The sequence below is a fragment of the Trichosurus vulpecula genome, chromosome 5 (genome assembly GCF_011100635.1).
Source record: "Trichosurus vulpecula isolate mTriVul1 chromosome 5, mTriVul1.pri, whole genome shotgun sequence".
Lineage (NCBI taxonomy): Eukaryota > Metazoa > Chordata > Mammalia > Diprotodontia > Phalangeridae > Trichosurus > Trichosurus vulpecula.
This window is the reverse complement of record NC_050577.1, coordinates 41110554-41125963: the sequence shown is the minus strand read 5'-3', so window position 1 is coordinate 41125963 and position 15410 is coordinate 41110554. Positions and strand designations below refer to the sequence as shown.

General features: G+C 42.7%; 1 non-coding gene across 1 annotated transcript; it reads left to right on the top strand.

The window, feature by feature from the left end:
- Nucleotides 1–8380: 8380 nt before the first annotated feature.
- Nucleotides 8381–8452, top strand: TRNAC-GCA. Its single transcript has one exon. It is a non-coding gene; the product is annotated as a tRNA-Cys (tRNA).
- The last annotated feature ends 6958 nt before the right edge of the window (nucleotides 8453–15410 follow it).

The following is a 15410-nucleotide window of genomic DNA, read 5'->3' as shown; positions in this document are numbered from 1 at the left end:
CAGTGTTTGGCAGGCTCTGAAGGAACATGTGGGAGAGAAGAGGTATTAGGCTGCCTAGCAAGCTGAAGGTCTACAGAGCCGGGGTGCTGCCTGTGAAACCCGGATGGCCTACCAGCGCCATGCCGGGAAACAGAATCACTTCCGTCTGAATCGTCTTAGGAAGATCCTGAGCCTCGCCAGGCAGGACGAGGTGCCAGACACTGCGAATGGCCAAGCATCCAAACTCGACCGGAGAGAGGGCCGCTCTGATGGGCCGGCCACACTGTGTGAGGGCTAGACGCACGTTTGCCTCACAGGGAGGTCAGAAAAGTGATCCAAGGACACTCTCAAGGTCTCTCTGAAGAACTTTGGAATTAACTGTGGGATGTGAGAGACACAGGCACAAAACCACCCCCATCAAAGAAGGCGCTGTGCTGTATGAGCAAAGCAGAATCGCAGCAGCTCAAAGGAAATGGGAGGTCTCCAAAGTCAGAGCCATCTCCACTCCGCATGTTTATGTGGACTGTTCATTCTGTACCTGTGGGAGAGCGTTCTGAGCTCTTGTTAATCTGATCAACCACAGATGGATGCATTGTGCCTTGACTCCAACATAGTGATAGCATTTGGTCCTCTCTGAGAATGAAGGGCACCAACCAAGTGCCTGCCCTGTGCCAGGCACCGTATTAAATACCGGGGAGGCAAAGACAGAAATGATAACTTCTTTTGAGCTCACAGGTTAATGGGGTAGATAACATGCAAACAACTATACACAAACAAGAGGTGTACAGGACACATTAGGACTAATTAACCTACGGAAGACATTAGCATTGAGAGGAATTACGAAAGGCTTTTTGTGCAAGATGGGATTTTAGCTGGGACATGGAGGAAGCCAGGGAAGCCAGGAAGTAGAGGCAACATGGAAGAAGTGGGGGAAGGGCCTTGAGTCCATGCTATATGAGTACTGTTTGAAGGGACTGGTCATATTTAGTCTGGACAGAACAAGACTTGGGACATGACGGCTGTTATGGGTTCTTTATGGCCTCACAGGGCAGAACCAGGAGCAATGGGCAGAAGTTACCAAGAGGTCAGGTTGGGCTTAATGTCAGGAAACACTCTCAACAATGGGAGCTATCCCAAAGTGGAGTGGAGGCACCTCAGGAAGCCATGATCTCCCTCCTTGGGGGTCTTCAAGCTGAGGATGGTTCAATCACTTGTTGGTTTGTTATAGAGGAGATTCATTGAATGTATGGGATGGACTGAATGGCTGCAGGGGTCTGACTTCCAAATTCTGTGATTCTGTAATCTGGCTCTACTGAAGCAAAGTGTGTTTAAGGGCCAGTGGTATGAAAAAATCTGTAATATTAGGTTCAATTAGTTGATTAATAACTTTCACTGAGTAAGGATTGTGTTCCAGGAGCTATGCTGGGGCCCAGAGTTGAAAAGATGAAAATGAAACTGATTCTGCCCTTAAACATCTCACATTTGCTGGGGGATGGGTAATACATAGAGCTGGTTGGTGCAGTGGCTAAAGCTCTAGTCCTGGAGTCAGGATGACCTGAGTTCAAATGTGGATCAGACATTTATTAGCTAGCTGTGTGATCCTGAGCAACTAATCTTGGACTGCCTCGATTTTCTCATCTGTAAATAATCCATCTTACGATCCCCAGGGTTATCATAAGGTTCAAATGAGACAATATTTGCAACATGTTTTGCACATCTTAAAACCTTATATAAATGCTGAGCAGCTATTATGTATGTATATTAACAAATACAAATGATATCTAAAGGAAATTTAGGGTATTTGTGGGGGAGGGGAAGTAGTAGCAGCTGGTGACAGATTGTGGGATTGCTGAGGACCTTGGACTTGATTCTCTAGGCAATGTGGAAGGACTCGAGATTTTTGAACAATGAAAAGATATGATCTGAACTTTGCATTAGGAAGATTAATCTGGCAGCAGTGTGTAGGATGACATGTGGAAGTGAGGTTGCAAAGTGAATCAGGCAAGCAGAAGAAGCCAGAGGTCTCAGGCTCAGCCCACTAGACCATCCTGCCAAGTATCCACTAATAGACTTGGCTTTCCCTTTCTTATTTACTTTCCCGTCATGGTGATGCTATTCCTCCTCACAAGCCAACAAATGATGGAGATTGCTAAGGAGATAGATTAAATTGCAATTTTACTGCCTGAATTCTTTCCTTAAGGCCCACTAGTACCCCCTCATTGTCCTTAAAGAGGACCATCTCGATGGCTTCTTACCTGCTCGTTGATTGCGGTGGAGGCCATTGTCACTTTCCACTGTTGATAGATGTCTTCGGTGACATTGAAAGGCCATCTGCTCTGCCATTGATATCTCAGCAACATCCTGGGCTGTCCCAAGGATCTCTTCCATGGTTCTAGACTAGAGAAGCCTTCTCTTGCCAGGGCTGGTGCCTTATCCACAGAGCCATGTTGATAATCTCATTGAGGCTGATGTATTTAATGTGTTTAGCTGTATTTAATATTTTTCTCCTTTCTGTTTTAGGGAGGTTCTTGGTGGGCTTTGGTGATCAAGGCTGAGGTGGGAGGTACAACCTCAGCCTGATCCCGTGTATTCTGAATGGCGAATTTCACTGTTAGCTTTACCCCTTTCCAGTTGCCGGTTGCTTGGTGATAGCATCACCAACACTTAGGAAGATGAACTCAGGGGATCTATTTTGGGGGCCAAAGAAGATTGGGCACCAAATACCCATGCATCTCAAAAACACTTTCCTTTCATTAGGATCAAACTCAGTCAGGGTGGCAGTGAGTCAGTGTGACAATAATAATAGTAATGATAGATAACACTTATATAGCACCTACTATGTGCCAGGTACCATGCTAAGTGCTTTACAATTATTTTTTCCTCAAACCAACCCTGCAAGGTTGATGCTGTTTTTCTCTTCATTTTACCGATGAGGAAACTGAGGGAGATACAGGTTAGTTGACTTGCCCAGGGTCACACAGCCAGGCTGGATTTGAACACAGGTCTGTCTTTCTGACTCTAAACCCAGTGCTCTTTCCAACGTACTGCCCAGCTGCCTAAGGTGAAATGAAATACCATCTAGTTTTCTTCTGAAGTTTCAGGCAAGAAAATCCATGTGAAATGGAGGGCATTGATTAATGTGCTGCAGGGATTTTCATACACTGCCCCTGGCTCCCTGTTGTTATGTTTCCTCATCAGTGTAAGCCCAAAGCACTCCTAGGAGAGAGACCTTTTGACTCTCTTGTCACCTGTGACCGTGGGGCATTCGGAGAGAATTGCCTGCTCAACCAGTTTCTCTGGGTATCTAGCTAACTTCCAGCCAGGTACATTCCGCCTGCTTGGAAGGCTGCCTTTAAAAGCCATTTTGCTCCTGTTCATCCAATTGCTGCTTCAGTGAACCCTAAAGATCCTTAAGTTCTAGGAGCATGGTGTAATGGAGGCAAACTTTCTTATTATTCTCAGCTCCACAGACGTTGTTTAGTACAGGTGTGAGCCCCCTTGAGAAGCTCCATCACACAAAAGTCTGATCCTGCACAACACAACCATCAGGGGCCCATTATTTGCTTACAAAGGGATTCACTGCCAGTTAAAAGAACTCCCCTAGTGCCTTATAGAACTTTTCGAGACAGAAGGGACCTGAGAGAGCGTTTGGTTCACAGTGTCCTAATTTTGTAGAGCCAGGACAAAGTACAGAAAGGCAAAATAATTTGCCTCAGGTGAGAGGAGCCAAAATCTCACTGCTGCCTCCTCTCCGTCTGGTACTCTTCTCCTTATCCTCCAAAGACCGTCCAACTTTGAGGTGCTCAGAGACACTGTCAAATGAAGATTGGGTTGTGTGTTGGTCAAGTCTGAAATTCCAAGGAACAGAGAAAGCCTCCCATTAGGTCAGTATAATTGTAGATTTTATTGTAACTCTTAAAGTATTAGTGGATACACAGCTATACAAGACCTATATGAGAAAACACGTCCCTCACTGTCCTCCTGGGTCCCCGTTTTGGTTTTGGTCTGGGAGATGAAGCTCAGCTCTGCAATCTACCGTATGCAGATGATGGACTGGTTCCCAAAGGGCCATGGCTGCGAGGGCCTATGTCAGTCTTCATTGAAGGAGACCAAAGGAGCTTAAATAAATGCTCGTTGGATTGAACTTTGGGCGGCGGTGGGCCCAGAGCAGTGAAATAACTCAGATATGGCACCAGACTGGGGAGGTGTTGGTGGAAATAAAGTAGGAAGACTGTGAAGGAAGGGGAAGGGGAAAGGGAACAAGCATTTGTTAGGCACCGACTGTATGCCGGGCATTGGGCTAGTTGCTTTACAAGTATTGTCTCATTTGGTCTCACAACAACCCTGGGAAATCAGTGCTATTATAGCCCTCATTTTATTGGTGAGGAATCGGAGGCAGACAGGGTGAAGTGACTTGCCCAGGGTCACACAGCCAGTCAGTGTTTGAGGCTGCATTTGAACTCAGAACTCTCTCCTGCTCCAGCTATGGCCTTTGAGCCTCAGAAATGTCCTGTGTTCTGTATACCTCAGCCTGGAAGGATGGCAAGACCAGTCATTTTCTTGAGCACCCTATATTCAATATTTATATGTCGCTTTAAGGTTTGCAAAACGCTTTACGTTTATTATCTCATTTGAACCTCACAACAACAGCCCTTTGAAGTGTGTTCTAATCTCATGCCCATTTAACAGATAAGGAAACTGAGGCAAACAGGTTAAGTAACTTGCCTAAGGTCACAGCCTCTGAGATTGAGTTTGAGCTTCCTGACTGCATCTTCTTCAGGAGGCTTTTATCAGATTCCTGGCTGCTAGGGGCTTCCCCTCCAAGATTCCCTCCCATCTTATGCGTATGTATTTATTATGTCTCTCCCATTAAGTTTCGGAGCTCCTTGAGAGCAGGGGTTGTTTTTGCCTTCCTTGGTATCCCCAGTGCCTGGAACACAGTAGAATGATTAATAAATGTTTGTTGACTGACTCATTGATTGAAACAAGGCACCCCCTGTCCTCTGATGGGCTCACTTCTGACTGAAACATCGGTGACCTTTGAGACTGAGAGCAGCTTCCAAGGGAGCTTCGAATTTACTGGAATAACTTGGGCACCGGTGGTTGTGGCTCGGTGTTAACAAGTGTTTTTCCAGTGTTTAAACAGAGTACTCTAAGTGACCCGGAGCCTACAGTGCAGCAGATGGCTCTTCTCAGTAGCTTTTAAAATGTAGTCTGGGGAGAGTGGTAAGGAAGGCTGTTTGCTCCATCCTCTGGAAAGCACACATTTTACCACCTATTGACTGGGGTGGGGGGCTCTCACATCTTTCCTTGTTGGCTGCTATCAGAAACATAGCACTGATGACTTCCCCAGGGTCCTACGCCAAGGGAGCATCAGACAGCATGGGACCAATGTGGCTTGGCTCTCCAACCATGCAGTTCTAATCCAAAAGTCCTCCAAGGAACTGAGAATATGCTTTAAGTGTTAGCTGTGTTATTTTTAAGTGGGATAGATAGGAGAAATAAAAGGTACTTTGTCATTTGGGGAGTGAGAGTACCAGGTGGTGAGAGGTCCCTTTGGGGACTGGGAGAAATGTTTAGCTCTGTGCTGATGTAAAAGAATCAAATGCCTTATCCTTTGAATCAGACATCTGTCCATTAGATTTCTTAGTAACTCTCACACTCAAATGGGCAAGCAGAAAAAAGGGTCCACTATTTTGTAAGAAGGCATTTGTAGGTTAAGCTGAAATGACTTGATTTATTTCCCAAATCTAGGGCCATTCTGGCAACTCTTATGCTTAAATGAATGAGTGGGAAAATGGTCCACCATTTTGTAAAAAAGGATTTGTAGGTTAGATTGAAATGACTTGATTCATTAGACAAATTGTGGTAGCTAACCTTCTAATGTTATAATTTAGATATTTTTAAGAAATAGAGCTGTAATAAAGGATTTTTGCACCTGACACAAGCAGTGCAAATTGGGCTGGGGCAGATGGCAAGAAGGCACCCTCATTAGGGTAGGAGGAGGCAGAAGGTGGTGGGCATCACTGTGTTGTGAGAGACAGAGACCCCAAGACACTGGAAAGCCAAAGCCGCTGCTAGTGGGCCGCCCTCCACTACCTCCTGCCCCAGGGGCCTAGGGCTATTTGGAGCTTTCTATTTAAACAAACCTAACAACACAGTTACTTACTAAGAATGGCTGCTTCTTTACAGTAGGCATTCAGGAAGCCCAATTGTTAGGGATGGGGTGGGGCAGGAGGTGGAGTCACCTGCCTCTCAGCTAATAGAGAGATAGATACTTTTGGGAAAGGAGCTGAAAGAGAACTTGATTCTGACTCTAAAACCTATCTGTATCTACTTCACTGGGGCAGCTAGGTGGTGCCATAGTGCATAGAGCGCTCGGCCTGAAGTCATGAAGACTCAGCTTCCTGAGTTCAAATCTAGCCTCAGCACTTTGTAGCTGTGTGACCGTGGGCAAGTCACTTAACCCTGTTTACCTTAGTTTCCTCATCTGTTAAATAAGCTGGAGAAGGAAATGGCAAGCCATATATCTGCCAAGAAAACCCCAAATGGGGTCATGAAAAAAGTTGGACACAACAGAAATGACTGAACATGCACTTCACTATGGACCTGGCCTAATTTGTCATTTGAGGACCTTAGTTCAGATCCTGGCTCTGCTTGATTGCTATGTTGGTGATCTTGGGTTACACTCTCAAGCACATGTGGTGGGAGATGATACAGTTGGACAGTTCAGGTACTCTACTGATATGTTCCTGAAGGTCCTGGAATGTTGAGTGACCCCTGTGGTGACTGTAGGGGAGGACGAGGACAAGTGTCACCCAGGAGGGGTTGTCACCTGTATCATTAGGGGGAGCATTCAAATCCGTGAGGTCACAGATCTGACTAAAATAAGGGAATCAGACTAAAGGATCTTACCAATCAAAGTCTAGCATCCTAAGAACAGTTTGCCAAATCCTGGTTTTGATCACATTTTGAGCTACTTCTAAAATTCTTGCTTGCCCAATGCTGCCTGAATTATTTTTAGTTCTGTTCCTGATCTTTGGAGTACTGGGCTTTGGGACTCCCCAAATTTCATGGTCAGTGCATCTGATAATCATCATATATACAGCACATGTAATACTCATTCCTACTTATGGCTGCAGCTAGGTGGTGCCATAGTGCACAGAGCGCTGGGTCTGGTCAGGAAGACCTGAGTTCAAGTGTGGCCTCAGACACTTAGTAGCTGGGAGACCCTGGACAAGTCATTTAATCTTTGTGCTTCAGTTTCCTCAAATGCGAAATGGATATAACAATGGCCGCCTTCTACATAGAGACAGCATGAGGATCAAATCAGAAAACGCATGTAAAAAGTGCTTTGCTAACCTTAAAGCGTGATATAAATGCTAGTTCCCATTCCTGTCTCTGCTAAAGACTAACATCTGGAGTGATGCAAGAACAACGAACAAATTGGCCCCTTACTTCTTGTCTAAGATCTCTTTTCTACTAGGCTGTGTGCGCTGGACGCAGTTGGACCTTAGGGTGGGATGAGATAAAGAATTTCAATGTTGCCTCCGCCCACCTCCCCGCCTTCTGGTCAGAGTGTAGAAGCCACAAAGCCAGGAGATTCCTTTGGGAGTCCTAAGGAGCCCATCCAGCAGGGATGCTCATGGACCAGGTGCAGACTTGAAGAATATGTAGAACAAACTTTGGAATAGTTTATGATGCTGAAAGTGGATGTTTGGGTGCACAAAAACCTCAGCTGCTTTTTTGGCCGTGAGCTGAAAGGGACCGCAGAGAAAAAGAAGTCTTTGAGGTGGTTCAGGGGAGAGGTCATTTCCCTGTTGATCCAGAGGCTTGTGCTTTGAACCTGGCGTCTCCCCCGTGCATGACCTCACAGCATTGGCAGCATCCCAAGGGAATGCTGCAGCTAAACAGACAGGCTCAGTTTGCTGATGACATGTTCTCATATGACTGAAAGTAGGTGACTTGCTCTGGCCTGGGATGAAGCTTGAAAATACAGATGGCTGTTTTGTACATCTTTATTTTTTCTTGGATGATGTTTGTTACAAGGGTCTTCCTGTCATTAAGGAAGTATTAGCAACCTGATCTCAGTGGCTAAGCTCACACCTCCCTTCTCTGTGATCTGGTTATTTTCCATAAATCATGTTAAGTATGATTCAGCCGAGTTATGATGGGAACAGAGCCCTTGAAACACTGTGGCTAATGACAGATCTAGAGGAAGGTGAAATGCATGGGCTGGAGCTTGAGCTTCTGTAATATTAAGCTATCTCTTATGATTTGTAGCATCCTAACACACTTAGGGAAGCTTTATGTGGCTTCTCTGACTCATGAACATTTGAGAGTGATGATGCAAAGCCTGAATCTAGAAGGAAAAAAAGAACTATCATTTCTTCCTAGGTGTGGGGGTATAGCTCAGGGGTAGAGCATTTGACTGCAGATCAAGAGGTCCCTGGTTCAAATCCAGGTGCCCCCTAGAAACAATTTTTTTTTGCAAGAATAAGGTTTTAATTTTATTTCTCCCAAATATCACTAGTTGAATATCACTGTAAATCTAGTATCTTCCTTGTGGAACAATGTGGCTTGGAATTACCTTCCTTTCAGGACTTATCGCTGACTATAATCTAAGTCCTAGCCCTGAATCTTCACTATTCAGTTAGGTGCCAGAATTGGGCAGTATGAGAATAGATTAGTTTGTGTAGATTAGTTCCTTGGCTTCTATCTGTCCCTCCTTCCCCACTGTATTTGCGAGGTCTTAGTAAGATCGTGAATAGTTGAGAGTTTCATTATTCTGTCTTCATAATAATTGAGACCAGTAAATGCTAGAGATCTTCAGATGGAGACTTGGGCAAATAGGAGTCAGGGTATTTTGAATTTAAGAAACCTTAATTTTGGATCATACAGTATTTCTTTTATCTATAAAATGAGAGTTTGGACTAGATGGTTTAGTACCCTCCCCTTTAGTATTCAGTGAGCCTAAGAATAGTAGGTTCATTTGGGCATATTATTCTGGTATAGAGGAAACCATGAAGTCCAAAGACCTGGGTTCAAGTCCTAGATCTCATAACTAGTAAATGTGTGCTTTTCCATCTCCAACTTATCCTGTGTGTGCCTTACATTATGTCGTTTGCATGCTGTCTTCCTCATAAGAATGTAAACTCCTTGAGGGAAGGAACTGTTTTTGCCTTTCTTTGTATCCCCAGAGCTTAGAACAGGGCCTGACACATACTAAGTGCTTTGTAAATGCTTGTTGATCTGCTGACTATGTCTCTGAGCCCAAGTTTTCTCATCTATAAATAGGGAATAATAATGCTTATCATATTGTGATATTATTACATCATATACTTTGCAAAATTGCTGGGAAGAAAGGGCTACATAAATCTGAACTATTATTGCTATTTGCAAGGGACCTTATTTTTTAATGTGACAAGTTATAGCACACTGGAATGATACAGACTTGAGAAATTATTTCCATTAGATTGTGAGTTCCTTGAAGGCAAGGATTGTCTTTTTCCTTTCTTTGTATCTCTGAGACTTAGCATAGTGCCTGGTATGCTACAGACATTTAATGAATGCATACTGACTGGCTGAAATGATCTATAATTATGGGACAAATGTGATCTATTTAACTATAGACCGAAGATGAGAATTTGGTATTGACCAAAACTAAAGGGTTCTTTTATAGAGAAGACCAAAGGTCTGATCCAGAAAGATAAGGAGAGGTGACAGGACAGATTTTAGAATTATATAAGCTATTCTTGACGCTTGAAGTGATGGTTTTTATACTTTCCCTTGAGGACTAAGTCCAGCTGAGCAGAAGGAGAGCTCATAAGCATAAGATCAGAGAAGTCACCAGCAGATCAGCTGGTATGGTGGAGATGTTATGCCTGGTGAAATGTTCATCAAGATCAGTCTGATTCAACTCGGTTTAGCACTGGAAACATCTATTCAACATTGAGGCTCCAGTTATCAAGGAAATTTTATGGACAAATCTGGAGACAGAAGGAGGACCCTGATGTTTACAATTCCAGAGTCGTGACATACATTGAGTTCAGAGGTTTCCCTCACTCACGTGCACACTTGGCAGGTTTTTCCTGTAAGTATCTGCCCACTCTCCTCCAAAGATACCAAGCACATTGGTGGTAGAGTGTGACAGAGGTTTTTGTGTAGATTTCATTTTTTTATTAGCATGCTTGCTTTGTTTCCTTTGCCTTATTACTAAGTAAATGGTTACTTTTAAGAAATAAAAATGTCATCATTGTAGTTGGCCAGTTTGTATAAATGGAAGTGCATCAGGCAGCGCTTAGGAGCTAAAGTAGTAAGTAGAGGGAGTATATTCCCCCACAACAGGGTTGACTCTAGACCCTGAGGGAATTTGAATGTAACTGTGGTGCTGAAAACCTAGATTGGGCAATGTGAGAGCAGGTCGGAGTGACTGCGCCAGCCCTGAGCTTGTGTAGGTGTGTCTATTCACCCACTTGAGAGATGTAGCCACCTGATGTACCCATTGTGCACATAAAATAATTCTCAAACATTTAAGTGATAGGAAATTTTTTGGCTGCTAATATATATCTAACATTGTGCTGGCTACATTGACTCCTTTCCTTCTCCCTTTTAAAAAGTTTTTGCTAAAAAATTGTATATTAGTCATTTACCGCTTCAGATTGCCTCTAAAATTTTCTTAGGGAATAGAGAGGGATGTTTTATTTATTTGGCGATATAATTTTTTCTCCCTCGTTATTTGAGTATTTAAAGGGGCGAGGGTAGGGTCAGGGGAAGGTATGGGAGAATGTAGGGTTTTCCTAGCCCAATTTCTACCCAAAGCACAACTCACTTCTCTAACATCACCTATTGAGTCAAATGATTAGGACATTTTCCCTCTTATTGAGTTAAGCCCTGCCTCTCCCTGTAAGTTTTATCCATTATTCTCCATTCTCTCTGGTTCTGCATATGACACAAAGTTGGGAGGAATAGTGGCATCCTTAGTGACAGTGTTAGGATACAAAAGGACACTGACACATGAGAGCAGTGGCTGAATTGAAGAAGATAAAATCCAGTGTCGAGTTTTGCATTTGGGTACAAAAAATTACTTTCACTAGTGTAAGGTGAGGGAGACTTGGAGAAACAGAAATTGTTTTAAAAAGGATCTAGGGGTTTCACTGGACTGCAAACTCAATATATATTAAGTCAGCGGGTTGGTCAATAAGCATTTGTTAAATACCTGTTCTATACTAGCCACTGTGCTAAGCACTGATTGTTGTTCAGTTGTGTTCTACTCTTTGGGACCTCATTTGGGGTTTTCTTGGCAGTGATACCAGAGTGACTTGCCATTTCCTTCTCCAGCTCATTTTACAGATGACAAAATTGAGATCAACAGGGTTAAGTGACTTGTCCAAGGTCACACCGCTAGTAAGTATCTGAGGCCAGATTTGAACTCAGGTGTTCCTGACTCCAGGGCCAGTACTTTATCTACCGTGCCACTTAGCTGCCCTAGAATCAGCTGTACTTAACTAATGGAATTATGTGGGGTGAGAGAGGATACCTTGAAGTATTTAACAGATAGAAATTCTTGTGTAAAGCTTAAGGCAGGGCAGGAGTCATGGGTAAATTTGTGAGTCATACACATAAGTAAGAAAATGAGTGACAATACTGGAAAGGTAAAATGGTGCCTTGAATTGGGCCAAACAATTGGTGCTTGATTCAGTCGATGGTGGGGAGCTCCTCCTGAAGGTTTTGGAGCATGTGGTGGCCGAATTAGAACTCTACTTTGGGAGTATGGATTTGGTAGTATGTAGAAGAGATCAGAGGTGTCATAGATAAGACTATGAGAAGAGTTTAGGTTAGACTAAAGCAGCCTAAGTAATGACTACACTTAGTTGGTTGTGGGAATCAAAAGCAAGAGAAACCATTGGCTGAGGCAGAGGAGTAGCTCCGGAGATAAGAGGAGAACCAGCAGTGTCCATCAAGAGAATCCATGAGGCTGTTCAGCAGTGTCAGAGACAAAGCAACAGTAACTGCAGAGACAATAATAACTAAGAAAAGACCCCTATACTTGGAGATTAGACCATTGAACATTGATAGTTTTAATAATCTTGGCTTGTCAAGACCTTCTCTCCTCCACCTCTTGGCTCCTATTGTTCATAATTGTTCTGTATCTCTAATCCATTTTACTGGGACCTGGAAGCTTCTTCAAGCTGGCCAAAAGCTAACTACCAAGTCATCTTTCTTTTTTAAGGTCAGGGCATTATTAGATGTTAATGTTAAATGAATGAATAAGTGAATGAAAACTGTTTGGAAAGTTTTAGTCATCTAAATTCAAATTTAAGGCTGTTTATTACTATTATTTATTAATATCTCCCTTATGTTAACATCGAAGTAGGTTTAAGATTGCAAGAATTGTGGCCAACTCAGTTCACCAGCATCATGGGATATGTTTTTCACAGGCTCCAACAACAGGTACATTCCCTGCTGTCAAAATTCTCCAAATGTTATCGATAGATTACATTGTACGAATTCTATCAATCCCCTGACTGAAGGACCTGTTCTGATCCACAGCATTGTAAAAGAATGTGACCTAACTGTTGATGCTAGAAAAACAAAGTGGATGGAAGGAAGCACTCTAGTATCTTTGCCAAGAAAACCCCACGGACAGCATGAAAATGATAAAAGAAATGATATAGGAAGATGAGCCCCTCAGGTTGGAAAGCGTCCAATATAAGGAAAGGTGAGTGCCCCACAATTGATGCTTTTTAATTGTGGTGTTGGAGAAGACTTTTGAGAGTCCCTTGGAAAGCAACGAGGTCAAATCAATCAATATTTAAAGAAATTAATCCAGGCTATATACGGAAACTGAATACAGAAACTGAAGCTTAAACACTTTGGCCACATGATGATTTTTTACTGGAAAAGCCCCTGATGTTGGGAAACATTGAAGGCAGAAGGAAAAGAGGACATCAGAGGATGAGATGGATAAATCATGGAAACAATGAACATGAACTTGGACAGACTTTAGAGATAGTGAAGGATAGAAGGGGTTGGGTGTGCTGCAGTCCATGGGGTCACGGAGAGCAGGATCTGACTGAATGACTGAACAACAACAAAGGTTATGATGTAGTTAGGTGAGTGGCCCATTGAATTGGTCTATCAGTATCTGAGTCTTGGATGGGTGCTACGCCTGGATGGTTAGATTGGCCCAGAAATGAGTAGGAGGTAGAGATTGGATTGGATCCCATCCGGGAAGTTGAACATTGCTTTAAATCATTCCAAATTGGCTGCTGTTCAAGAAAGTCCATCTTTTTTAATACCAATATTCTTCTGGTGAGGTTATATGACTGTGAATCATCAAACACCGTGAGCTCAATGGAATCAACATGACAAGTAGCCAAAGGGCAAATGGAAAAGTTCATGGTGGATCTAAATAGGCTGCAGAATGTTACCAAAGGTGACTTGTCTATAAGAGTGATTCAGAAGACATTACTGGGGACATGGATGATTGGAAAGAAGGCAGTGGGGGGGATCATGTAGCCAAAATGATGACCAATGGTTGCATAGCATAAGTGTCACTACCATCAGGAAGGCAGAGGAATTGATAATCATAACAGGAAGGCAGCAGCTCCTCCCAATATATGATGAAAAGTCAGTCTATCCCTCCAAGGCTTCCTGTATGAGGCACAGACACTCAGAGAGTGTCTGAGTTGGTGTTAGACTGGATCTTATACTGTCACTATGGAGCTGAGTGTTTTTTAATGGAGAGAAGATTAGAACCAGGAAAATGGTGTAACTCTGGAGAGTCTGATTCATAGGATCACAGATTGAGAGCTGGGAGGGACCTTCAAGGCTATTTAATAGAACTGCCTCATTTATACAGATGAGGAAATGGAAGCACAGACAGATTTATTCTGGAGTTCTTAACCTGTTATCTGTAAACTTAAAAAAATGATAACTAGATATAGTTGGTTTCCATTGTAAACCTATCTGTTTTATTTTATGTATTTAAAAACACTATTCTGAGGAGTCCATGGGTTTCACCAGACCACTGAAGGGGTCCATGACACAAAAAATGGTAAGAATCGTTGGGTTTGGTGGCTTGTGTAAAGTCACATTCAGGTGCCTGCTGGAGTCACCTCAGGCCAACTCTGGAGCCAATTCTTTAATTTTTTTTCTTTTCTTTTTCTTTTGGATATATTTAGCATTTTATTTTCCCCAGTTACATGCAAAAATAATTTTTAACATTCATTCTTAAAACTTTGAGTTCTAAATTCTCTCCCTTCACCCCTCCATGCCCCCAACCCCCATTGAGAAGGCAAGCAATTGATATAGGTTATACATGTGTCTCACCCTCATAGAGGGTGAGACACAGGGGGAGGACAGGTATTCTAGGATACTCTGAGGTGAAAGTATAGCTGCTAGGGAAGGAGCTGGATGACTGAATGAGGCTGGTAGCCAGGTGGACTCTCAGATGCAAGGGGCCCAGGGAAGGAATTGCCCTACCCCACCCCCCACTAAGGTACTACCAGCATCTTTGACATTTTTCACATTGGAGAAAATCCCTGACTGCCTGGCTCTAGTAATGACTCTAACTCAGTGCATTTCTGGCTCCATCAAAATATCAGAGTAATATTTCCCAGAGTCAGATTTCTGTATTCCTGAGCTTCAGGAGTTGTGAGGACTTTTGATAATGATGATGATGATAATTATAATAATAATGAGAAAACATTTATAAAGTGCTTAACACAGTACTTGGCACATAGTAGGTGCTTAATAAATGTTTGTTCCCTTCCCAAATAATAATAACAATAATAATAATAGGCATTTATATTGTGCCTTATGGTTTGCAGAATACTTTACATATATTAACTGATTTGATCCTCACAACAACCCTGAGAGGGAGGGGCCAGAACTGAGATCTCAGTAGACACCAGCCTAGTATGGTGTAGTTAATAGAGCATTGGGTTTAGAGTCAGAAAGTCATAGGTTTCAATTCTGACTTATCCTTTGAGTTGTGGCACCTAAGTGAAAATATATCACTTAACCTCTCTGAAACATCATCTTTTTTTAAGCTTTTATTTAATATTTTATTTTTCCCTAGTTACATGTAAAAATGATTTTTAACATTCGTTTTTAAAACTCTGAGTTCCAAATTCTCTCCCTTCCTCCTTCCCCACCTCACCCCACCCTTAATTGAGAAGGCAAGCAATTTGATTTAGGTCATACATGTGTAGTCATGCAAAACATATCTATAATAGACATGTTGTGAAAGAAAACATAGACAAAAAACTCAAAAAAATAAAGTTTAAAAAAAGTATGCTTCAATTATATTCAGACACCATCAGCTCTTTCTCTGGGGATGGATAGCATTTTTCATCCTAAGTCCTTCCTAGATGTCTTGGACCATTGTATTGCTGAGAATAGCTAAGTCATTCACAGCTGATCAT